This window comes from Buteo buteo, chromosome Z, assembly GCF_964188355.1.
Source record: "Buteo buteo chromosome Z, bButBut1.hap1.1, whole genome shotgun sequence".
Lineage (NCBI taxonomy): Eukaryota > Metazoa > Chordata > Aves > Accipitriformes > Accipitridae > Buteo > Buteo buteo.
Genome location: NC_134204.1, coordinates 12784042 through 12804407, shown reverse-complemented (window position 1 = coordinate 12804407; position 20366 = coordinate 12784042).

The window sequence follows — 20366 nt, the reverse complement described above, 5'->3', positions numbered from 1 at the left end:
CGATCCAACTGTCTATGTCATTGATGAAGATATTAAACAGAACTGGTCCCAGTACGGACCCCTGAGGGACATCACTCATCACTGATCTCCATCTGGACATTGAACCATTGACTACTACCATCTAGATGTGACCACCCAACCAATTCCTCACCCTCCAAACAGTCCATCCATCAAATCCATCTGTCTCCAATTTAGAGAGAAAGCTATACAGGGAAGCTATACCTTGTTCCTACATGGAATTTTTTGTATAATATTCCAAAAACAGCATTTCTGGGATTGGTAGAGCTCAGCCCAAACTGAAAATATCATCTGTGGAACAGTGCTGAACAGCCATATACTCACAATGATTTGCATCCAACATACACTCATTCTGGTACAGGGGCAGAGATTCTTGATTTACAGCAGCTCTTGAGTTATGGCAGAACTGGCATTTAGGAATGGGTCTGGACTCAAAGGCTTGTTACCTCGTGTACTGATTTTGGCAACCAACCAAAGATGCAAGGAGAGGGAAATGGACCTTTGACCTTACCTCTGGACCTTGTGTTGGCATTTAGGACCCTCATTCTCATGTGGCTGCCTTTCAGGTTCATACCCATCACAGAGAACAGAAAGGGGAGGCTGCTTGCTCTAGAACCAGTTTCATCCCCAGCCTGCTTTACTACCAGGGAAACTGGTACATCTGGTGTACAAAATGACAGAAATAAATAACTGTTCTGAATGACTGATGAACCTCTGAATTGATTGTGGTGGCCATTTTCTTTTGCAGCTGGCTATAGGAGGAAGTGAGATATCAAGTCCACAATCCAGCTGTTAGAGTAGGCGACATTTAAGACATTCCAGCATAATGGAGACAAAGATATATGAAGTCCAATTTGTTACTGAATTCACTGAGATGTTTGCCATCAGTGGGATAGTGGGATTCAGAACTAGGTTCACCAGTATTTCAGGAGTAAGCCAGAAAACTGAGACAAAGTGTCCGGTTTTTTTCATTGGAGCTTGAAATATTCAAAGGCATTGAACTTTATTCAGATCCCTGAGAGACTAGATTTCTGATATACAGTGGCATTCTGAATGACCACAGAAAATGTTCCTTTCATCCAGTAATATGCATTCATGCCATCTTTATGAACCAGAGATTGTCACATCCATATCAGAACGTGGACTCTGTACCTAAAACTTAACTGGAATATTTTGCAGGCACCTCACTGGGGATAAGCCAGTAAAGGAAGTAATTTGGTCTCTCAACCAAAGATCCCTTTCTTAAGTTTTTGTCAATACCAACCTAGAAGGTGGGTGGTAATGTGTGGTTCTAAATCTCAGTAGCCAGTTATGTGCAAAGGTAAAGAAAACATTGAAAGCAGACTGAAAAACATAGCAATTCACTATTGTATTTTATCACTGGATCATATTTTACTTAAATGCACATAAAATGTTTCAAATTCTGAAGTTTAAAAAAATACTGCGGGAATCTCAGTACATTTTTTTTTCTTTTCATAATAAGCTTATATAAGTGCCACTTTCTAATTTTGCAGCAATTTACTCACTGACTTCTCTCCATCCTTTCTTCCATGCTGCCTGGAACACCCCTGAGAGCAACACTTCTCTCTCTGCAAAATTTACCTGTGCTCTGAAGGTTGAAAACAGCACAGCTGCATGGTATGCACTTATTTGTATGTATTACTACAGAAAGAAGAGAAGCTTTAAGGTTTTTATGCATTACTACAGAAGGAGACAGCTTTAAGTAACTCATGTATGCAGTTTTACTGATAGCTGACAACTGGTTAGTCTTATTCCCTCTTTTTCTTCTTCTTTGCTAATGGTAGCTATGTTCTGTCCTGTGCCATGCCTCTATTCAGCTAAATTAATTTAAACTGGTCTGAATGTGATAAAGAGGAAATTGCTGTAATCCTAACAAAATCAGCTTCTAAATCTATTTGTTAGTGAGCTGCAAGCTGCATTTAACATTCATCTTGACTTCTAGTGTCACTACATTTTAAATATCTTGCAGTACAGAACTAGCCTTTATAACACTTTACACATTGTCAGGGACTCTTTTTATTATCACACAGAGGGTAGCAATAACTGGGGAAAAAGTAACATGCCTCCTTGATACAAGGTGATATTCGAGGCAATTTCACATGAGAGCCTTCGAAGAAAGAGCTAGGCATGTTTCATGTCAAGACACAATAGAAAACTCACCTGAAATACCACGTGCCATTCTCATCCCTCATGTCTAATACAGATGAAACGAAGAAAATGAGGAAGAGCTTCTGTGAAGAGCTAACAGGAGGATCCAAAAGGAATTATGTTTTGCTAAGTATGAAAAGAGATAGTATTGCTCTCTGCCAACACATAGATGGATAGATATCACTGGTGGAGAAAAGGTATTTAAACTGAAGACAACGTTTGCAGTATTTACACCGTGACATACCAAAAGAACCAGCTGGTAAGAACCAGCAGTGAATGACTAAATCTAAACATTGCTCTTTAAAAGAGCTTTCTGAGGATCCTTTCAGAAGAAAGAATCAGGCAAATAATATAATTAGTTTCCACACAGGGTTTGATTACATGATGTTTTCTGCCCTTCCCTGTCATAGCTAGGGAACTAGACTTCATGGTCCCTTCCTGCAGTGTCTTCCTACACAACACAGTCATGATTCCCCCATTTAAAACCTCGATGGGTTCAAATATTGATTTGATGTTACAAGTTGGAACTTGGGAAAATTTTCTTTCCATATTTTAAGTCACAGTATCTCTCTGTTATTTTAAGTATCAGAGGATATTCTTCCTTCTGGATCTACCATGGTCATTCTCACCTCTCCATATATGTTAGTGATATACAGGAAATGATATACAGGATTCTTTCTCTTCATATAAAGCCAAATAAAAAATACAGGAAGAGATCAGGAGACTATCGAGACAAGTCTGGCCAAGTGACAAGTCTTCTGTAAAGACTTTTTCCATCTGCCAAGGTAGATACCTCAATCCCATATGCCTATGCAAAACTCTTCAACCCAAATTAGATCTCTAGCCCACACTAGTCTCTCCAATGAAATTCCAAGTCAAACAATCAATTAAAATCCTACATCTTATTTTTAAAAATGAATGCTTCACATCCAGCTACCAGTAAAAATACACAACCTAGCAGAAACTTGTACCTACCTCTCTGGGTTTTATTCTCACAAACTGTGTTGCCAGTTCCCAGTGGTACAATGCTGATATAACAAAGTTCTCCCCAGAGAGCATATTTTGGCAATGACTAGTTCACCTATGAACGACAGACACAGTTATTACACAAATTGCCCATTGTTGTGTAACTGAGAGCTTGTTTCCTATTGGGACCCAAATTGCAACAGTGGAATCAATGTAAAAATGAGACCCTGAAAATTAGTTTAGCTTTAGTGTTTTTCTTCACTAGATATAGTTTTCAAATGCATGTCCCTTGATTACTTAGAATAGTCTTCTACTTGCAGATCTTAAATCTTAGAAGAAAGTATTATGATCAGGTACTCTGACATTTCTGTAGCACAAAACACAAACCCACTTACTAATTCCTGCACTAAGACCTTAATTTGAGATGGAGCTAGAGCATTTGTTCCAGGGAGAACTCCCATCTTGTTTTCAAGAGTCAGAAATTCAGAATATCACAGTTGATTGCCCTTACAGTGAAAATAAGACCCAACCACTGCACCTTGCAATGCCCTTATTAGTGTTTACTTTGTGAAGACTTGCTTTGTTTCTGAAATTCCCTTGTGAGTTCTGCTGTCTGCAAAGGGCTGTAGACCAGTAACTTCATTTCTTTCACATAGCACCACTCACATTTTTCTATTTTACTAATAATGACTGTGAGAAAAGTAAATTAGAATAAATTAATTTAGAGAGTACTCTTCATTTGGGATGAGATGGACAAGGTGACAGTTTAGTTTGGTTTTTTACCTGCATGGATTTTATTACCTCCCTCTATTTAGGTCTAAAACTAGATGGAAATTTCCCTCACAGAGCTTTGGTGAGTTACTGGATATATTACAATATCTCAGAGTCTTTGGCCATTTCCCAGAAAATCTAGAGGTTGGAGGAGCTGAAATAGGTTGGATTAGCATGGCTTCTGCATGTCGTGATGTGGATAACCAGTCCACTGAAGAAATGAGGAAGCAGAGATTCACAACTACTGCCAAGCTAACTGGAAAGGACACTCAAACACTTATGCACACCAGCATCTCAAAATATAGTCCTATGTGATACGAATTTTCTCACAGCATTAAGCATCATAGAGCCATTGGGAGGAAAACGCACATATGCAATTGTGAGAAAAAAAATTCATTTAATACATAGAAACCTGACCTCCAAGAAAAAAAAACAACAGTGGCAGGGCCAGCTAAGCATGTGCAAAAATGTTCACAGGACAAGCTGTGAAGTTATGCAAAGACAGCCCTCTTGGGCAGTTCAAAAAAGACAACCCTCTTGGGAACCTCTACAGTAGCACTTTGGAATCTGCCAGATCCATGGAGTACAGTAAGTAGACTTTAGCAGTGAAAATACCTGATACATCAAGAAAAACGGGATCTTATCCCCTTTACCTGAAAGCCTCCCCTAGTTTATTTAGATGATTGGGTACTTTTTGTAATCATTAAAAAGAAAAAGCTCTGACCTCTGTGGAATCTATTAGCTCCCTGCAGCACAAAATGTAGGCTTTATTTTACCAAACTGAGGGCACTTATATCGGGGATGACAAGCCAAGTGGAATTCATTTGCAGGAACAGGATTCAAAAGTGGGCACTAGTCCAGAAGAAGAAAGAGTTCCCAATGGGAACATTTGCAACCTGATGCTTTTGCACATAAGAAAAATTAACTCAGCTACCAGTAAATCCACTACCAGTTCACAGCTTTGAGGAGGAGAAAAAAATATCTTCCTCTCCAGACACTTCCCCTAGAGGTCCAAGAAAATCATGCAGGAAATGCACAGAAACACCAACATGCCTCATCAACATCATTCCCTCAAACCTCAGCTCTCACGATAATGTGAATGATTTCAAAGCACTTCAAAGATTTTTATACAGATTACTGATGTAAGGGTTATGCATAGGACAGGCAACTCTGAAAAAGGTGCCACAAATTACCTGATGCTTTATTTGCTGCTGCTCCTGCCAGAACTGTTAAAACAATGGACAGTTCAACCCAGAGAAGTCACCTAAGGACACCATGAGCCACCATTTTATGAATTTACCTAACTCAGGAGTAGAAACTAGTAGGGCTTTCTTTTGTTATACGGGGCTGTACAAGGGAACTTAAGGTGGGCTGGCACCTTGTTGATCACACAGGTCACATTCACATCCCCAACTGACAAAGTCAAAACAACCTGGTATGACATGTACAAGGAGTGTGAGATGCAAGATGTGCACTGACAAAGCCAGAAAGACAAAAATTTTCTTTTTCCCCAAACTGCACAAATGAGGAGGCCTAGCACTGTTTTTGCCTGTGACTAAGCTGAGCTGTTTTAATCAAATGAATGAAATGCTACACACACCAGCAAGGCTGTGGGCAATATATTTAGCCCTTTGGTTGCCACGAATATCAAACTTAGTGAAAATATTTGATGAAAAATCATTAACCCTGAAGAGTGAGGGAGAATAGCTAACACAGTCACTGTTGAACAAAGATAGAGAGTCTACTTACTGGGAAAAATTTGCAAGCATAGACTCTCAACAAGAGTGAGTAGTGTAAGTGATGCAGTGAAATATGTACATACAAGCCAACTTAAAAAAATCTTCAGAATAATATATTCACATACCAAATAAAACAGTCCTTTTCAGCAGTCAGCTTATATGATACAAACTGGCCTTTTGGGCATTTTTGTAATCACAACAGGGAGGAAAAAAGTGAAGGATTTATTTCATTTTAAATAATGGCAAGATTACATAATTATTTAATTTTATTATTTCTGCATTAAAAGGATACTTTTCAATAATAAGTGAATGTTATGCTTTGCCTTGGTGTCCATGTTATTGTTTTACAACGAGCTCTACAAATGGTAACCTCTGGGTCACTACAGGGTTTCACCTAGGAAATCTTAACACTGTTTGAAGGAATATTCTGTGTTGCTGGCAACAGTGGATTCAAAGCACAAAGGTGGGTTATAGTGATTGCCAGTGGATTCAATTCCCGTGATTATGAATCCACAGTTAATGATGGGATAAAGATATTCTGCAGGATGTTCCAAATGAGGAAAATCTTGGCTTTGATGTAATTCTAGGTAAAGCAAACTGCAGAGAAAAGGGTTTTCTATGAAAAGCTCCCTGCCTCCAGCTTCTTGGAAAATTAGCACAAAATGCCTTCTGGTCTCATGGGGAGTGAAGCAGGGCTTGCATCAAGGAAGGCTTGAAGACTGTCCATGACAACAAAGTGGTACCAGCTATTATTTGCCACATGGCTGTGTGAAAAGGCATCTACTAGCACTTCATTGATGGCAAAGAGATGGAAGGTTAACTTGGCCCTGTTAGAAGAAAGAATTACAGTTACTGGTATAGTTACATCTGGGATTGGCACTCAAGGTCAGTTTCAAAGACAATCTACAAAGTAGAAGCTTTATAAAAATAAATCTTATTTTAAAAAAAAAGAAGAAAAAAAGGAAGAGGGAGCTCTGCCTGTTATTTACATGAGGAAACCTATCGAATTTTTCCTGGAAGACTATGGATGGCTGGAGAACAGGTGGGATTATCACCAGAGAAGCATATAAGTAAAACCTAATTAATAGACAGGGGAAGTGGTTTATTCTTTGGACTGTTTAATGCTTTGAGTTATTTTTATTAACACCTACTTAACTCAAACACTGAGAAACACCTGGGAGAAATATCTAATTCATTTTGCATTTCAATGGAGGACTGAGAGAGCTTATAAAACCTACATGGGACTTCCAAATAGCCTTTTAGGGGAAACAGGAGAGACCAGATTTAATATAGCTTATACTTTTAAAGGGAAAAGCATCCATGACTAGAACACCCTGAAGAAGTAGAAAAGACCTCACAGCTTGTCTTTTCTTTTTTTCAGTACTTTGGCAGGAGTATTTATAATGCAGGAGGCGCCAATGTCCTCTGACATCTCACAGGATAAGGAGAGAGCAGACTGCTACACCACCATACCCACGCACCAACAACTTCAGTACTTTGTTTTTCCACAACAAGACTTTGTTTCATCGAAGTGGAATAGCTTATGCTAACTAACCCAGTAGCTGGAGGTTGTCAACCAGTTAGATTTCCTCGAATAGCTTCTGAACTGGCATGAGCATTTTGGTTGTAGGTTCAGAGTCACACACTAGACAATCATTTCTGCAAGGCCAGGGTCAGGAGATGGCTGACAGCAGAGAGGAAAGAGGGGAGAAAACAGTACTGAAAAGAGTTAAAGACTCACAGTTGGCATTGAAGGAGAATAATCTTTTAACAGGATTATGTTAAACTAACTTGGCAAAAATGGATACAAAATAGACACCAGTTTAAATAATAAAATGGAAATACTTAGCAATACCAAAAAACACAGGGCTAACACTTAAAGCCAGAAAAAAGTGGAACAAATGTAACTAAAACAGCATTCAATACCTACACTAACAAATACCACTTCACAAACACATTCTCTCTTGAAGGCAGTTTCAGATATGAGACTAAACCAAGTCTCATATCTAGTCTAATATTTAGTCTCAACACAATAGTTACTGGTTAGAAACTAAAATCTGAAGTGTGTCCGTATGTGGGGAAGGCAGATACTGACAATTAAATAGGAGGTGACATGTTTCTAAAGACATTATTGTTAATACATATTCTTTCCCTTTGGCTGTGTGTGTCTGGTAGAAATGACAGGTTTTCTAACACATGCACACAAGACACTAAATAAAATAACCTCCCAAGACATTAGGACTGTTTCACCAAATCACAGATCAAGATAGCAGGAAGTATAAAAGCCAGACACTAGAAGTATAAAGATAAGGCATTACTGTCACCAGTATAATTTTGCTCTTCAGAGTTTGAACACCGCAAATTTGCATGAACTCGCTCTACAGTGAATTTTATTGGCACTGCAAACATTTCAGACCAAGAGTTCAGAGCATCTAATAGAAAACTTGGATAATCAAAACCAAGTGTTCAAAACAATCCTGACACCAAACCAAACACAGAAATTTATTTACCAGTTACCTTAACAGGACTGCCAAGCAAGCGACTTTTTTTCCCCAAAGCACCCAAACTGGTTTGGTAACAGAGATGGGCCAGCTTCTCATGTTATTCATGTCCAATTCACAGGAAGTCTGGTACTTACCAACATGCAGTTTTCTCAGCCTTCATTTTATACTAAGATCCTTGAATTAATCCCAGAAATGGTTTTTTTTTAGGCTAAAAGCACCCATAGATCATTTCTGTTTCCTTTGTCAGAAAAAAAGCATTTCCTAGTCAGTGTCCATTAAGGTAAATATGCCAGCTAGCATTGGCAGCTGTCACATTTCCCGAATTTTTCACTTTGGACTCAAAGTTTGAAAATACTTAGTAAGAGAAATTTAACAGTATTATCATGTCTTAAGAACCTTCCATGATTTACCTTTCACAAAGAAGTCATATGGACAAATATATTGGCACAAAACCAAAACATACTTGCACTCAAAAAGCCTGCAAGCTTAAGAAAAGTTTCCAACAGACCTAATGGTAGAGTCTTCATACATCTTGATTCTAGTGGGATTTTAATGTTTCTTACCTCAGTTGTTACTTCCTTGTAGTCTGATCCTGCTTTCATACTGCTACAATCTTATCAATTTTATCACATGGATACCATAAGTAGTTGCTAATATCAGAATCCCATTATGCTGTAAGACAAGAATGATCCTGAACAGTTGACTGTCTCAGTACATTGGCTTATTGTTAGCATCAATATCTGCAAAATCATAATTAGACCTTGCCTTTCTTAATTTATCAGCATTTACCTTCCTGAAATCCTATGCCTTTATAAGGTCTTTGCCAATGATTTCACCCAGCATGTATGCACATGTGCTGGTTTTGGCTGGGATAGAGTTAATTTTCTTCATAGTGGCTAGTATGGGTCTATGTTTTGGATTTGTGATGAGAACAGCATTAGTAATGCCGAGATGTTTTGGTTACTGCTGAGCAGTGCTTACCCAGAGTCAGGGCCTTTTCTGCTCCTCACCCCTCCCCACCAGCGAGCAGGCTGGGAGGGCACAAGAAGTTGGGAGGGGACACAGCTGAGACAGCTGACCCCGACTGACCAGAGGGGTATTCCACACCATATGATGTCATGTTCAGCATACAAAGCAGGGGCCATGTTTGGACTGATGGCGTTTGTCTTCCCAAGTCACCATTATGCGTGATGGAGCCCTGCTTTCCTGGAGATGGCTGAACACCTGCCTGCTTATGGGAAGTGGTGAATGAATTTCTTGGTTTGCTTGCTTGCGTGCATGGCTTTTGCCTTATCTATTAAACTTTCTTTATCTCAGCCCATGAGTTCTCTCACTTTTACTCTTCTGATTCTTTCCCTATCCCGATGTGGGGGGAGTGAGTGAGTGGCTGCATGGTGCTTAGTTGCCAGCTGAGATTAAACCACAACAGCATGGTAAGAAATGGGAAAGAGGAGCCTCGTGTTTTGTCAATACACTTTCTTGTTCTCTGAAGTTTAAAACCAGTGGGGTTTATATGACAGCTATAGATGAAAAGTGAATGAGGAGAGATATGTTCTAAAAGAGGCTGTGAATATATTTCTGGGTGGAGTAGCATTGGGACACTCCACCTGTGGAGTACAAACACCATCTCACCCTACACCATTCTGAAAATAAATAAATTAACGGTGCTTGCCCAAGAAGAACCTGTGAGGAAAATCATAATTACATCTTCAGAGAATAATATTCCAGAAGACGGAAAATGAGGATAAAGCAAGGTACTGAGTAGACTAGTTAGCGCTAAGATTGTCTTCTACACACTAGAAGAGGCAGAGTCCAGATGAAAAGAGAAAAACCCAAAACATTGCCTGATCACATATGTAAAGACTGTCTCACAGCAAGTACCAGCCTTAGGTTTCACAGGCTTTTCTAATCCCAGTGTCTGACTTTGCAGCTTTACTAATTATCTTTAACTAGAGATACCTGTATGAACCAGCTGAGTGACTAGTAATGCTCATAACAGCAAGGTGGAGGATAATAACAGTGAACTTGAATTTCCTTTTTAAGTAGTTCTAGTGTTTGAGACAGCCCAGATTAATCAGTTTTTCAATTTGACTGCATTTTACGTTCACAGACATTTTTACTGATGGCCCAGCAGAAGGAAAACATGTAATAGAGTAATACGGGGAGACCCCTGAGACTACCTCCATTCAGAATCTACCCTGAAACTCCCACTGAGCAACAACAGAAGAATTCAAGTTTCTAATTCAATTGTGTTTATTTCCTGGTGTTTACACCATCGAGTTTCTTTGCTACTACATTCAGCTGACTGCTATTTACCAAATGCCAGAAAAGTATCTTTACGAGTCCATGGGGAAAGTAGTAAGTCCTCAGATCTATATTTTTTCCATAGGCATTTTAATATTTGTATCCGCAATGACCTAGAGTCTTTCAAGTGACTCATCTGTGTCCACAAGGAGGTTCTTCTGCCCACCACAGCTTTTAGAGTCCTAAACCTTTCCTGAAGGAGCCATAAGAAGCAGCTATATCTTTCTTCTCAAATAACTAACCCAGGCTCAGGATTCTTCTTCATGATGTCGCTGGAAGAGAAAGCAGTATATGTAAGTAGAAAAGCACATGGCCAGAACTGTTACAGCAAGAATGCTGAGTAAGCCATTGTCCTGGGGGGCAGGGGATGTGGAGCTGAAGCCCAGCAAGAAGAGGATGGATTGAACCTGGTCCTCTTCCATTCCCTTCCCCCAAATATAACCTCTGAATTGCTGCATAAGGAGCACTTTACCACTCTGGGAGAAAGAAGCTGCTGGATTTTGTGGAGTTGAAAGCTGCAAACGTGCTCTGAGAATGGCTTCATGACCAGGAAGGAGATAAACACCATCTTATGCACTTCCAAGTCAACAGAGACACAGGTATTGGGAAGTTTAATGTTAGTATCTTTGGCTGCTAGAGATTCTAGGCACCTACAGGTTTAGGCAACAGCTGAATAGGGATTTTGAGGATCTAACTGTTGGGTTTAGTCACCTAAATCCCACATCAGCATATAAGGCCTTTTGTGGATCTAGGCCTTGGTCCAATAGCATCTTTTGCTGGGAAACAGAACAATGTCCTTTGTTAATAATAACAGTGAGAATTATTGCAAAGCAAAGATACATTTTTTTTACCCTACACAGGATATAAAAAGAAACAAATGTATTTTCCAATCAGGCAAATAGAGATTAATCTCAATCTTTAGATCATCTGTAGTGCATAGCTTGCTATTTTCTCAGGCCAACTAAAACAGAATGAGAACTCCTCGAATCAGTTTCGCAATCAGGTTAACAGAATAGTCTTTATTCTTCACATTAGCAAAATTCTTACAACCTCTGTTAAAACTAGTTTGTTGTTTCTTCAATTTTGTATGAGTCAGGAACACAAAAAATCAGTCTCTAAATAAATCTCAGAAACTAGTAAAAACAAAGCAAGTCCAGAGAGCAAAGCACTTGTAAAACAACCAGACAGAAAAAAACAGGTAGAATTATTTTGTGCATAAAGTAAGCCAGCTTGAAAGTTCTCGAAACTTAGCACTATAGTTCGGTGACATTCCCCTTAAAATAATTTTTAGTAAAATAAAATAGAGGAGAAACAGACAAGCATCTTAATATGACAACAGACTGCTATCGTTGTATTTATCCTGTTTTGTGTGCTCTTTTTTAGAAGGGTCCTCCACCCTCTTACTCTTTACCAATATCTGACCAATTAAAAGAATTATGAAAATTTAACATAGGTAGAGGGCCAAATAGATGATGCATATTACAGCTAACCCTTCTTTTAGCTTTTCCCTGAGTTCCCCAGCCTCTGAGACCTGACTGACTAAATAACCACTTCCAGCGCATTTGGATATGTGTTCATCACAGCTCACCCTGCAATAGTTTCTTTGCAGGGAATAATGACCTGAGATTTAAAAATACTTCAGCACTCAGCTGCATTTTGAAAATACGATCATTGTATTTAGGTGCCTAAGAAAATGTATTCTTTTACTTAAGCAGGAACCCTTCAAAAAGTCTGAAATGGGACATCATAGAGGGATCCTAGGAAAGAGATGACTCCTCTAAAACTAAATAAGCCTGTCAGGATGTGGAGTGCTACCCCAGACAGCTGAAGTTCAATGAGATGCACCCCTTTTGTTTGCCTCTGGCTTCCATGAACAGAGACTACAAAAGTTGTAGTTTTTCCTATCCTCCTCTGAATGACAGAAATAAGTTTCTACCAAATCTGCTGAAATACGTTTTACGGAATTTTCTTCAGACCCCTCTTGTTTCTGAGGAAAGGATCTTTTTCACTGTTTCAAAGTGATCACATTTCTCAAAAAGATTTGCAATTTCAAAATAGATCTATTCCCTAGGAAATTTCATCTCCTGAAGAAATGCACTTATTGCATGAATAGAGCAAGAGGAGCACAGACTCTTTCCATGAACAGCACACCAGAGCTACTATGCATCACCTGCATTTGAAACATTTTGGTGAATCATTTCTCTCAGAGGGTCCTTTCTGAAAACTTGTGCGGTAAATCTGCCCTGAAGATCTTTCTTCTGTTTAACATACTTCAAATAAAACATAAAAAAGCAGTGCTGGATTAGTCAATAGCATGAATTGTTTAAATAAAATCTCGCAGGAAATTGCTTTTAAACAGTTGGGTTACCTGATAAACTTCATGGACTTTGTTCTGTTTCACTTGCCCTATCTAGAACTCCCCCTTCCCAAACTATACTGTGGTCTGTGATTCTCTGAGGTTAAAATGCACCTTTCATTTGAGAAATAAAAATAAATAATTCTGGAAATGTTGGACATCTATATTTGTGAGCACATTCCTGATATTTGCCCTCAGGTATTTACCAAGTCTATTAAACAGTCAAGTAGTGCCTTTTGCTTTTTCTGGAATTTGCAAATAGTAGGCATTTGTCATGTCTTGTAACCCTCCACCTCCCCTCAACTGTCACTCTGGAAAAGAAAACATATTAAAAGATGCATCTGTGCAAGCTAAATTTAAAACAACTTCTAAGCCCACAGTTATAAAAATGGAAAATATATTTCTCTGTAATGAAAACCTGCAAGTTAGCTAATCAAACTGTAGCCTCAGGGTTTCAGAGAGGTGTCACTAAGGGCTTTTAATGTTGCACACATAAAGCCAGCCTGCAAAAATAGCAGAGGCTTAAGCCATAAACCATGGTGTGACTTCTCTCTACCTTGCCCAGCTGCATGTTCAGGGTTATCTGTACTCCAGACTCCAGCATAGCTTAGAAATACCCAGGCTAGCTTTAAATACATGGATTCAGGCATCTGAATCATTCTAGGCTCATCAGCACCATGCTTGGCAAAGTCTAATTTACCCAGGTAGCAGGAAGGCAGCCAAGGACATTTTAACAGTTCCAGACTCTTCTCCTTCTATCCCTATCATCACTCATTGCTTTTTTAAAGAGATACTAATAAAACTAGGAGGTGGTATCTTCCCCATGCATTAGAGAGCTGAAAAAAATGCTTCCAAATTTCAGGGGCAACAGCTTCTAGTTCTGTTTTTCCATATCTTAAGACTGGTGCTGATTTTTAATTTTGGGGTTGAACTGCCGAAGCAGATCCGCACCTGATTTCAAAGTGAGGATAGAGGCTCCGGTTTCATCGTTCACGAAGGGACCTTCCTCACCTCAATTTACACAGGTCAGGATTAGGACTCCAATTCTTGGCTTGCTGCTGAAGGTGCCTTTAACCAGCCAGTATAGAAAAGCTGGTACTTCTGGGTGGTTCATCTCTGGTGTCTAATGCAGGGGGAGATAAATCAGCATCTGTAACCGACGAGAAAATGAGCCTGGAGTGATTATTTTAGACATAACTAACTAACTTTCCCTCAGGCCCTGTTCCACCCAGCCACATTACCAGGGAACCCAGCAGCCGCTGCCGCCCGTGTGGAGAACGTGTCCCCCAGGGTCTGGAGGGCCGAGCTCTGGGGTTTGGCCATCGCATCCCCAGGGCAGAATTTTCTAGAAAAGACATTTCTGCCCTGCCACTCACCTCTGTATTTGCTATTTTTCTCAACTGAAAGGACACGTTGGTTACCATGATGCCAGATGCTTTTCACCCCTCTTTCACAGCACGTTCCTGACCTCTCAGCTGGCTGCTTTGTATGAACTCCACACCCCATCTCTCTGCTCCCATACAGGGCGATTCTCTTGGTGGAAAACAGGGAATGAAGTGGGCGTCAGGGGACCGTGAGGCTCCTGCTTAGCCCAGAGCAACTCCCTGGTGCTGAGGCGGGACATGGCCCCAGCTTTCCCACCGCCTGTCCCCAATGGGATGACGGCCACCCTCTGTGGCCAGGGTGCCCTCAGCAGCCAGACCACTGGAGGGGAAACGGACAAGGCCCTGACGCTTGCGTCCCCTCTCAGTGAGGGGCGTCTGGGGTGCCCACAGCCTGCTGTGCCCTGAGGGACAGGGAGCCAGGGCCGAGCATGCCAGCAAGGCAGGGAGTCGCCGGCCCCCACCACTCCCAGTGATGCCAGACTGCTTGGGCTGTGTGGGCCCCTCCAAGGGTGTCCTTGTGCCCCCAAACCGGTCCAGAGGTGATGCTGTTTGGTTTGCATGCTCACCCAGCAGATGTGACCTCGGCACATTTTGGCTGGGACTTACCTTTCCTTTGCAATGAAACAAGACTCTGCTCCCTCACTGAAAAAAGTACTTTTAACAGAAAAAAGAAAAAATAGCAAAAGGTCTTCATCTCCTTCCCCCCCCCCCTCCCCATTTGCCATCTGACCATGTTTTTTAAGTGTTTAGAATCCTGAAAAGGTAAATGTCAGGGATCAGGCTTTTCATATGTTTATATTGGAGGCAAAACCCAGCACTTCCAAATACCATGTCCAAATTCAGGTTTCAAGTATAAAGAACCTGACTGTTAATTGAAGTTTGCACTTTACATAAAAGCCTGTATGACTTCAAATATACTGTTTCCACACATATTATTTTATCAAATAAAATTAGAAGATTGTCATGATCTTAAAAGAAAAGGCACTCTAAATTGAGATAATCCTGGTCTCACTGGTGTGGTTTGCATTTTTAAGGAATCTAATACAATATACAAGATTTCTTCCTTCCTTCTTTTTTTTTTTTTTTCAGCAGACACCTGCTTGCATGCAGATGGACTAATATGTTCAAGATGTATCTTTGTATGTATTTGAGGACATTTAATGTCTGACAGATGAAATTGGTTTCTTTATGGAACATTTAATATTCAGAAGTTGATTCACCTGTAGACAACATTAAAGGAAACCAACAAGGCCAACTGTAGTCCTTATGAGCTGCCAGAATTCATCTGAAGTCACTGGGCTGATAACAAATTACACTAGGCTCTGCAATCTTGATCTAAGCACAAAAACCAAATAGTGACACCTGGTTTATGTCTAGCTTTCCCTACTTCTCATCAGTGAAAGAGATTCACAAATCAAATTTGCTCTTATACTAAGAATCTGACTACAGTTTTCATAAACATACATTTTAATGTGCTGCACATTTCAATACCATGTATTCTCATGCTCTTTGCCCAAAATCCTTACGCTGAATTGTCATTCAGCAGTTACTACAACATTTGAAAATCCATATAATCCACATGGCTCTTTATGTCTCTGCCTTATATTTATATATTAGCCTGCATCATTTGGAGCCTTCTGTCACACACATTAAGAGCATTTTGTCTTTCATGATGAGTTTAATTATCGCAAAAACTCTGTCATTACTCAGTTTGGTATGGCTAAGCATAGATGTGTGTAGCTGGCCCAAGTCAATGACACTATGCTTCATCAAGCCAATGGTCCACTGTTGTTAAAGGTCTGTGTCACCTCACAAGGGTTTAGTGGCAAACACTCCAAAATACCACACTTAACAAATTCAAGAGGGCATGCTATTAGAAACATCTACAGCTATACTAGGAATCTAGATATTGAGCATTTATATTTACTTTATTCTTTATGATTAAATCATTCAGATTGTTATGATTATTTAAAACAGTTTAAGTATGCTTGCAAAGGGATTATTAGAAACCTTAAAGATATGTATCACCTTTTCATAAAGAATTGCAAGAATAGTTTTAGTTTTAGAAGAAAATATATCAAGAATCAGATGACTCACAATAAACTGGGAGTTAATATTATTAGTTCCTAAAATATCTGAATAGCATGTATATAATCAATGTGTACTAGTTAAATTGTATTTATCATGGTTTTTCAGCAAGTCACCAACTGGCAATTTCTCACACCATTTAACATGCAGATACGCACAAATCTGCTTGCCTTCTGATGGAATGTTGTTGCTATGAAGTTGGTAAAGAGGTAACTATTTAGAGAATCATCTTTCTATCGTGTACATGTATTGTGTCTAGACCAAAGAGCCTTAAATCACGTCTGGGGATTCCAAGCATCACCACAGAAGTAGAAATAGTATTACTGCTTTGGCTCAGTGTCTCCAAGATGCATTACTTATGGTCTAATAAAAGTTACAGTTTATAACAGGGAAGAAAGTTTACCTGCAAAATGGTTATAATGTGTTTTTTCTTTTTTGTATCTACTGTTAAAAAAGCCCTACCTGTGAGAGAGGTTATTTCTATGTTTCTGTGGAGAAAAAGTTGCTCTTGCTGAAGAATCCAAACTGCAAAAACTGCAATACCTCCCATTCATCCCCTCTACAAAGACTGTATTTCTGACAGGGACAAATAAATTTCCTGTAGATTGTTCCAACCAAGTCCCTTGTTTTCTAATTTTTCACTGAACTCCCAGATGGAGTGGTTCATCCATGGCTATCCATGTGTAAGCACTACGCTAACAGTTAACACCCAGACCTGTCAGAGATGTGAGCAACAACCTACAGGAATGAAATGAAGAGCCACACGCACTTTCTGCCATCTTATGAGCCCACATGTTAGAAAAACATTAGAAAAAGGTGAATGGAATCACTGCTGACTTGTAAGGCACGATATTGCAGAACAGGAGAGAAGACCAAGTTCCATGCAGCCCACCAGCCCCCTGCTCACTGGTACGGCAGCACTGACACCAGCTGCTCCTCCTCACAGGACCCCACAAAGGAAGAAACTGGAGACGAGTTGTGCGTGCACCCTCCAAAAAGAGGCAATGCTACGCAGTATGGCAAGCACTGCTTCAAGGTCAAAGAATATTTGTTCTGTGCTCCCCTCCATGTGAGGACATACTGTTTTCCTTCAGTCCAGCTCACTCAGCCTTAAGCAGAGGGTTTAGGGCTTAGGTCTAAATGAGTTATTTACACAAAGGGATAACGGGTGGGTCAGGTTCAACAAGGGGCAGTAGAATAAGCAGTACAAGACTGCCACAAGACTGAATAAATCCAAATATTACCATATTTTCTGGGAAGAAAATAAACACCACCCAAGAGAAAAAGTGGTCAGAAACCAGAGACGTGTCTGACCTGAATTGTACGTACTGCGGTGTTGTTGCTCAGGTCGACATTCCCACCGAATCACTGGCCAGAAAACACTGCTGCTGAATTCAGTCGCCGCACTGCGAACCCAGCCGTTAAATACTGGGAACTCAAACAATAATCTTTCTAACGCACTGAGTTAGTTTTGTTCCCACCCAACTTTCCTATCTCCTCTTTCACTTTATTATTTAAGGATCTATTACCACAGGTTTGTACAGCAATTTAATCATACAAGGCCTGATCTTGTGAGGTGCTGAATACCTTCACCTAACACTTACCACACATCACTGGAGGAATGTTTTGTCTTTGGCTACATTTTCAGCCTGGCTGTTTCCCCTGTCTTTTCCACATGTAGTGGTGCTACATGATCCATTTAAAGGGCAGCTTCACTGTTCTTTGTATTCCTGATATACAGAATTATTAAAGTCAAAACTGATTTAGTAAAGTAACAATTTTAGCAAGGTAATTAAGCATGTTTATAAGTTTAGAAGCAGAGAGTATTTCCACAGACTTCAAGGGAACTATTCATAGGTTTAATGTTATTAATGAAATTCCAGCCAAAATGGGCTCTTTATTTTATTCCCTGTTTATGTCATACAGGTCCCAAGGACGTGGCTAGTACTAGAGATTCACAAAGTTGCAGGGGAGCTTGTGACATCCATTATGTCCCTACGTAGCAAAATAAACATCACTGAAGCCGTAAACCCAAAGCATCATCTTACACTAATAAGGCACTTTACAAGGGCTCTCCAAAACACTCCACAAAAGAGATTGATTAAATTATGGCATGTTGTTTGCACAGCCGCAAATACACGTAATGAAGATCAAGTCCTTGTCCAAAAGAATTTATCACCTGAAATGCAGCTGTGTGTAAGGAGAACAGTAACAGCTCTTTAACATCTTTGTGCATTTTAGGTTTTCTGAGCACAGAAATATTTGGTCAATCCATTAGAACTATAACAATAAATAATACAGAGATAAGATTCTGAACCTATTTTAATAAAGAGCTGTCTCATTTCCACAGTTGTAACACTTCTGTTATAAAGCTGCCAAATTTCATTAGCTTTCTATTTCCAGTCAAATCTAAAAAGGAGATGCCAGCCACTCAGTAAGAATTGCCAATTTTGGCCTAACTAAAACATGGGACTATAAGCCAGATCTTTCCAGAGATTAATGAGAAGAAGCATCCTGACATAACACCACCACTGAGATGGGAACTTCACTGAGAGAGCTGATAGCCCTCTCCATCTGGAGGCATTAGAGGCAGAAAATCAGGGTTAGGCTGAAGCATTTTAAATGGTACGTCTTCTGCTAAAATCACTCATTTTGAATGAAATATTACAGAGCTGCCACTAGCAGAGGGAAGGGAAGGCAACACCTGTCTGCAGCAGGAGAGGGAAGGAGCAGCTCTGAGAGGGGAAAAAAGTAATTTCTCCAGCAAACATGGTTGAAGTGTAGTCACGCTCTTGCCCAAGCAGTCCCTTTAAAGCATGATATAACTCATCCACATGGTTCTCCTCTGAAGCCAGAGCAAACGTCTCTTGCTCATCCCTCGCCAGCAGCTTTCAGCACACAGATCCATTGGTAGCAGTTAGTCACAGGTGTATCATTTTTCATGTGACTTTTGACAGAGAAAAGACAGAGGCTGCCCCAATTTGGAGTAAAGCACCACTGCCCTAAGCAGATTTCAAGCAGTCAAGGAGCTGTGCTATGGCCTCTGCAAGCTATCATTGCCTTAAAGACCAAAATATGCTTTTTAGGCTTCTTGGTGAAGAATCCAGCATCCTTAAGAAAGCAAGTGAGTACAGTCAATCACATTTGCCAAAAGTTGGTCAAAGGATGAGCTATTAAACTGAACCTACTGCTTTTATCAGGCTGGAACTAGTCCTTATATTTCCCCTTAGGTAAGCTACCAAAAAGTTTTATATAAGCAAGTGTTCCACTGACTTTGAGAGCCTGCTTTTGTGCATAAGGATATCATACAAGGGAAGCCATCCCAAAGTCTTACCAAAAGCTGTAAAATTATCCACTGGACACGTGCACTAAACAGCATGAAGGTGAGCAAGTGTTTGCCCCTAGTTCATACATGTATGTCCCTGTGAGGACATGAAGAATCAAAACCAATCATTATTAAAATCAGTACTGGAAGATTGTCTGTATATTAGTGTGTTCTGGCCTTAGGTATGGGGAGGTGTCAAGCTAACTTTTTAATTGAAATAAATTTATTGTGTTTTTCTAGCCTGTTTGAAATAATTGCCTATATGAGTAGCAGTATTTAATCAGTAACTAATTATAATATCTGAAATTTGACAAAAAAAAAAAATTAATGGAACAAATCTTCCAAATAAATTTCTAAAGTGGACATTAATATTCCTGGCTACAGTTAAGAAAAAAAAATTTAACATTTACTGAAGTTGCTGACAAAATACAGCTCAGCACAGGATCAGATTTTCCATGAATATGTGTGATAAGTGATTGATGGTTTATATTATTACCATATGCAGTAGTTAAACATTTGAAAAAGTAAACCTTATAAAGAAACAACATAGAAGATAATATTTAATTTCCAGTGGGAAGAATTTAAGAATTTTCAGATGAAAGTGGTTTGTATGTGGAGTGAGTAGATCATGTAAACATGGTTTAAATGATTGTAACAGAGTGGTTGTGTAGAGCAGCTAGAAAATACGTAAAAGAATTAGCAATGTTTGAAACTAAAGTCATAATCAAGATTTATAAGTTG